Genomic DNA, 7529 nt, shown 5'->3' on the forward strand with positions numbered 1-7529 from the left:
TGTTTTAATATATTTTTTCATAGTGTGAGATAAAATTTGATCAAGTTTCTTCAACATTTGTATCTTAGTGATCAGGATGCATGTGGGATTTTGTGTAGCTATGCTGAATGTTGTATTTATTGAAGACTAGCTGGTACCCGCGACTTCGTCTGCGGTGATTGTAGAAGTTGGTTTATACAGGCGCGGGTAAGGTTTTCGTACTGTGTATAAGGTATGGGATATGAAATGTAACTTTGTATCTTGTTTTTTTCTGTAATTCAGAGAATACGTGAGACTTTTGTGTTGAAGTTAATTTGTATTTGAGCTGCTATATATACGGTGTTGTGAGAAACTTTAAATAGTGACTTTGGGACGGAAGTATTTGAAGTTAACCCTTTCCCGCCAATGGCATTTTTTGATTTTCGTTTTTGACTCCCCTCCTTCTAAACCCCATAACTTTTTTATTTCTCCGCTCTCAGAGACATATGAGGTGTTAATTTTTGCGGGACAAATTTTTCTTCATGATGCCACCATTATTTATTCTATATAATGTACTGGGAAGCAGGGAAAAAATTCAAAATGGGGTGGATTTCAAGAAAAAATGCATTTCTGCGACTTTCTTACAGGCTTTGGTTTTACGGCGTTCACTGTGCAACCAAAATGACATGTCCCCTGTATTCTGTGTTTCGTTACAATTCCGAGGATACCAAATTTATATGGTTTTAGTTACATTTTGACCCCTTGAAAACAAATCCAAAACTGTTAAAAAATTTTTTTTTTTTGAAAAGTCGCCATATTCCGACAGCCGTAACTTTTTTATACGTGCATGTACGGGGATGTATATGGCGTCTTTTTTTGCGGGACTGGGTGTACTTTGTAGTTCTACCATCTTCAGGAAATGTTATTGCTTTGATCACTTTTTATTCAAATTTTTATCAGAATAAAAACCGTGAAAAAACGGCGGTTTGGCACTTTTGACCATTTTTCCCGCTACGGCGTTTACCGAACAGGAAAAATATTTGTATAGCTTTGTAGAGCGGGCGATTTTGGACGCGGGGATACCTAACATGTATGTGTTTCACAGTTTTTAACTACTTTTATATGTGTTCTAGGGAAAGGGGGGTGATTTGAATTTTTAATCCTTTTTTTTTTTGTTTTTAATATTTTTTTTTACTTTTTTTAAACTTTTTTTTTTTGCATTTATTAGACCGCCTAGGGGTATTGACATGGGTGGGCGGTGTAGCGAATTGTCAGAGCGGTGGGGGTTGGCAAACATGGCTGCTCCGGAGCGTTAAAGAGAACCTCCTGGAGTATCGTTAAGGTGAGGGGCAAAGTGGTAAAGTATATGTGAATGTGATTGTGTGGGGTTAGGGGTGAGGCTGGAGAGGGCAATATGAATTTTGTGGCTTGCTATGGTCCAAAGTGTGTGAGATTGCAGAGATGGTGATGTGAGTTTGGGGTTTGTGGGGGTCCTGGGAAAAACGTATGTGCGCTATTGTGACGAAAAGTAGGCTATTGCGCAATGGGGTGTATTAACTATGTTTGTGGAAAATTTCAGCCAAATCGGTCGAGCGGGTTTTGCGTGATTGACTAACAAACATCCGAACACACAAACCCACAAACATCCAAACTCACAAACTTTCACATTTATAATATTAATAGGATTAGTAAATTCTTGTTTTTCTTTTTATTGATCTCTTCACAGCATTTCTTCATATTTCTGCAGTTTGTTTTTTTTTAAATAAATCTGTTGGTGGCCTTGCAATCAATCAAAGGTATGCACGCACAAATATTTAAGCTTGCAACCCACATCAAACTTGCCACCCACGTTATCTCCCACCGTGGATAGAGTCTATACCAGGGAACTTCTCCCGCAGGAGGGGGGGTGAGCTGCATGCAGTTCACAGCTGCTCAAGGTCATCCATAAATGATGATGTCCACAGCAGTGGCATAAATACCAGGGTAGCAGCGGTAGCCGCTGCCATGGGGCCCGGGACATTAGGGAACTCTTGCTGCTTTTTAACAGTGGAGCACCTGTTGTAGTAATCCCAGCAGGCAACAGACCCTATTTGCTTTACGATCCTTGCTCCTGGCCACCTGCACTCCCCCCCCCCCTTCTGTGGAAGCAGGCATTGGCATCAGTGAGGCTGTGGGCCCGCGAACCCCAACAAACACTGCTATCATTTTACTCGGGAAGTGCGAGGCGGGGGAGGGTGTCCTTTCCAGACTCCCGAATTTAATGATCAGTGACTCAGGGGTGGTGAGGAAACCAAAAAAAAAAACGGTGTTAATTACCTCTCTTGCACTTCAGCAGGCTTCAGGCTTACTCTGTGACATCCCAGAAATCACGTGAGCCAAGCCAGCGTCATTATGCGTAGCGACGCTGGCCTAGGTCATGTGACATCTGCACCAACATTGCAGTGGGCCAAAAGCAACAGGGAGTGATAAAGGACAGTGTTTGTTACCTCCCCAGATCTCTGATCATTATACTCTGGGGTCTGAAAAGACTCCAGAGTATAATTGTTCACGGGTGGTCCACTATGTGGAATAATACTGGTGTGTGCAGGGGCCGTGGCAGGATATTATACTGTCTGGAGGCCACTTTAGGACATTATAGTTGACATAAATGGGGTGTTCTGTGTAGGGGCCAGGAAAGAGGCACCCCCAAGTCAAAAGTTTGTTGAAGGGCCCAGTCTTTCTAGTTGCGCCACTGGTCCAGAGGAATGTCTAAAATCAGCACTAACTGCTCCAAATCAGTATCATGGGTAACATCATGAAGCCTGACAAAATTGTGGAGTACAACACAGGCTTGGATAACTTGTTTCACATTGGCAAGAGCCATTTGAAGAAATGTCGAGAACACCCACCACTAGCTGATCAAAATCCCGAAGGCAAACTCAACATACTGCCTTCGCTCTCCTGAGACAATAGTTAAATATACATCTCTGTTCTTCTAAACCACATTGGCATGCAGTATGGCCACAGCATATAGTTGGATAGTCCAAATCATTTTTCAGCCACAATGACGAATGGCGCTGTGGGTCCTGAGGATTCAGGTAGGTTCCTAGGGTCTGGAAGGGCACTGAGTAGACCAAAGCCATTCACCCATTCTGGAAGCTGCCATAGGCCCCCAAATCAAATTATAAACTGGTAGAGATGAGCGAACAGTGAAATATTCGATATTCGTTTCAAATAGCCACTCAATATTCGACTATTCAAATGAATATCGCACCCCATTATGGTCTATGGAGAAAAATGCTTCGTTTCAGGGGAACACACAATTGGACTCAGGAGGGTCACCAAGTCCACTATGACACCTCAGGAAATGATGCCAACACCTCTGGAATGCAACTGGGACAGCAGGGGAAGCATGTCTGGGGGCATCTAACAAGCCCAAGTCACAGTTTTACCCAACCATCACAGCCTATCAACTACACACTTTCCACACTCAAAAAAACCACTATGAAAGTAGGAAAATACCTGGAAACCTTCTTTCCTCCCCAATTGGATGGACAGAAACCCAAATTTTAAGCTAAAGAAACATTACCAAGCACCCCTTTAAATCACGTTGCCCATGACAACCACAGATGGAATAGGCAATGAGAAATCCAATAGTACCCACCCTTAACTGTCATTGTGGATGTGTGTGATGTGGTAAGACCTTCCAAAATTCACTTTTCTGGCCCTTAACGTGAGCCATTCCAAATTAAGTTAGAGGCCCATAAGCTGAGCTACCAGCAGAGATTGAGGCTTTTTAGGTGACTTCAGCCTCTTACCAGCAGAGTTTTAGGTCCTTTAACTTGGTTCAGCCTTGCACCAGCAGAGTTTTAGCCCCTTTAAAATTGTTAGCCCCTAAAACTGTGGTTCCAGAACCATCACTCTCATTGTGTGGGATTGATGCAGTGGATTGGACTGACGACCCAGACATTGACCTTGATTGGGAAATTGATAATATTTTGGCATCAAGTCCTGGGGGTAACTTTTATTTAGAGGACCGCAAAGGTGGAGAATGGGCTGCAACCACTACTACCGGTAATGGTCCTCTAATATCGGACTCTACATTACCTCTATAGGGTTCTGATCAGGTGTTCTGACACCAGATTTAACCAAGCGTCATATTCTTCATTCCTCCTCCTCCTCTGGAAACCTTGCCTTCCAAGGCATGTTTTGGAACTGAACAAAATTCACCAGCAGTGTTTTTGGCCCTTAGGGTGAGTTGAGCCTTGCACCAGCATGTGTCCCATAACATCAGGAGGGCCCTAAGTTCTGTGCTTTGCACAAAGTTCCACTTGACCACCGACACGTGGATAAGTGCATGCGGCCAGGGACACTACATCTTAATCAAGGCACACTGGCTGAATGTAGTTGAGCCTGGGACTGGGTCGCAAACTGTGGCGGCCTGCCTTGTCTCCCTGCCTAATATTCCTGGCAGGAGTGCTGAAACACCAACCTCCTCCTCCGCTGTTAAATCGACCCCAGCTACAAGCTGGAAACGCTGCAACACTGGCGTGGGGAGACGTCAGCAGGTGAAGCAGAAGCTCATCAGCTTGGGGGACAGACGACACACTGCCTCCGAGGTGAGGGATGCCATCCTGGATGATATGGCAATGTGGTTTCTGCCGTTGCACCTGGGCCCAGGCATTTTTTCGTGTGTGATAATGATTGGAACCTGGTAGCGGCTCTGGAGCTTGCCAACCTCCAACATGGTCCATGCCTGGCCCATGTTTTCAACTTATTGGTGCAACGGTCTTTAAAAACGTACCCTAACGTTCTCGAGCTACTGGTGAAAGTGTGGCACTTGTACGCCCACTTTGGCAAGTCTACAGTAGCTGCTGCTAGCCTCAATACACTCCAGCAACACCTACATCTGCCTGAAGCACCGGCTGTTGTGCGAGGTCACCACACGCTGAAACCCTAGATACCATATGTTGAGCAGAGTGTGTGAGCAGCACAGACCTTAGATAGAGTTCCATCTCCAAAACCCAAGGATTCATCAAATTCAGCTCCCTCAGTTTCTGCACCATGAGTGACCATGCGTGGCACTTATGTGAAATCCTATTCCATCCTTTCCACTGGACACTTTACAAACTCACTAGAACCTCTATGAAAGTGGATAATTTGAAACCTTCTTTCCTGTACATTAATATGGACAGAAACATAACGTTAAAGCGAAAGAAACATTAGCATGCACTCATCACAATTCCTGATATGACAACTGCGTTAAGCAGGGTACAACACAGACCAGGCCCGAGCACCAGGAACAGGTGTTACAATGGCTAGCGGATAATGCTTCCAGCTGCTTTTCCACCAGCCATTCAGCCACTACCTGCAGTCGTGGTCATACCCAAGAGTCTTCCCCTCCTTCCTGCCAACATACCCAATCTTCCCAAAAGAGTCATCCCACCCTTTCCCCCTCCCAGGATCTCTTTTCGGGTCCTTTTACTGTCTCTCCCTCTGTTGAACCACTTCCCGAATCCCAGGAGCTACCAGACGACTGTGTCCTGATGCCAAAATACTGGAGCATCCGCCATTTCCTACCAATTTTGTGGTTGTGGACCCGCAACTGGCGTTTCTGAGCCTCAGCGATGATGACGAGACACAGTTGCCATCAGGACAAGCTGTGGTTATGTGTGGTTTGCAGTAAGAGGAGAGTGAGCAATTGGAAAAGGAGTTGGTAGACGATGAGGCCACCGACCCGACATGGACAGGGGTGATGTCTAGCGGGGAAAGCAGTGTAGATGTGGAGGCAAGCTAACCAGGAAAAAAGGTGGCTAGAGGTAGAGGCATGGACAGGAGTGATGTCTAGGGGGGGAAGCAGTGTAGATGTGGAGGCAAGCGCAGCAGCAAAAAAGGTGGCTAGAAGCAGAGGCATGTCCAGAGGCAGCAAGGCCAAAGATTTTTCATGTACTAGCCACTCGCGCAAAACTCGCTCATGTTGGCAGACTTATAGAGATCTTGCGTGTCTTTGAGTTGTCCACCAAGAGGGTCAGCTGTGACGACGCATTAGTGATGATAACAATCCCGCTCCTGTGTGTGATGGAATAATCCCTCATCGCCATCAGGGATAACGCATTGTACACTGAGGAGTCGGGCATAGGAGCAGAACCATCCGAGAAGGATAGTCAGTGCACACTCCTGTCCACTTCACAGCGTATATTGATGGAGGAAGAGAAGGAGGAGGACGAAGTGGCAGATGATCTCATTGTCAATCAGGAGCCTAGTGGCACCCCACTGAGGGGCCTAGTGTCACCAGGAGGGACAAGTATAGGTGCATGTTGCTGGAGTACCTGGCCGACCACAGCCCTGTCCTCTCTGCGCCCAACACTTAGTGGGTCTACAAGTTGGATTTGTGGCTGGAACTTGCGCTATATGCCTTAGTGGTCCTTTCCTGCCCTGCCGCCAGCGTGCTATCGGAAAGGGCCTTCAGTGCAGCCGGTGGCATCATCATGTATAAGCACAGCCGGCTGGCTGCTGACCTTCAACAAAATGAACAGCCAATGGATTGACACATCATTTACATGTCCACCAGTGTTAAGCACCCCGACATGAAGTTTCATGTGTATGCTCACCCTCTACAATTCCTCCTCATACTCCTCCACCATGAGCGTTGCACAATTCTGCTCCTACTAGGCTCAATCCACCCCGATTCCCCCCCCCCCCCCCCCAACTCTGCTGGTTAGAAGCTCATTAAAAGTCATGCCAAGTAACACATTGGCACACATGGCTGACTTCCTGTTGGGTTGCTTTTCAAGAGACAAAGGCATAGTTCACATCATGGAGAGCAAAATACTGGATTTTTGCAATCCTCGACCCCCGATATAAGTAAAAAATCTCATCCTTTGTTCTAATAGGGGAAGAAAAAAAAAAAAAAAGTGGGCAGAGGCATGTCCAGAGGCACAGGACAGCTGCTTCACAGAAGCCAGACCTGAGGCAGCAAGGCCCAAGATGTTCCCTCTTCTAGCCACCCGAGAGAAACTCCCCCATCGAGGCTACGTTCCTCGGTGTGGAGATTTTTTCAATGTATATGCGGAGGACAAATTTAGTGCGGTTTGCACACTTTGCAAGTCTAAACTGAGTAGGGGCTCTGAAAAGAGCAACCTTACCACCTCTGGCATGCGCAGTCATTTGGAAGGCAAGCCCTGGGCACAGTGGGAGAGCGCAAACGCAGGACAATCGTCAGCCGGCATTGCCAACACTGACTCTTCCACAGTTTCCAGTGCTGGAGATACAATCCAGACCACCAGCCTGGACACCTCAATATCTGCCCCTTTACCTGCCTCTGCTTCTCTCGCCTGCACCATCATGCGCCTCTTCCCAGCAACTCCCCATCTCCCAGGCGTTTCATCGCCAGCAGAAGTATAGCACAACCCCCCCCCCATGCCTTCAACGGCCTCATATCGAAACTGCTGGCCCTGGAGATGTTGGCGTTCCTGCTAGTGGAGACTCATGCCTTCCGTGACCTGATGGCAGCTGCGGCACCTCACTATGATGCCCCTAGCCGTCACTACCTCTGTTGGTGTGCCGTCCCCGTCTTGCGCCAGCACGTGCCC

The sequence above is a fragment of the Leptodactylus fuscus genome, chromosome 2 (genome assembly GCF_031893055.1).
Source record: "Leptodactylus fuscus isolate aLepFus1 chromosome 2, aLepFus1.hap2, whole genome shotgun sequence".
Taxonomy (NCBI): Eukaryota; Metazoa; Chordata; class Amphibia; order Anura; family Leptodactylidae; genus Leptodactylus; species Leptodactylus fuscus.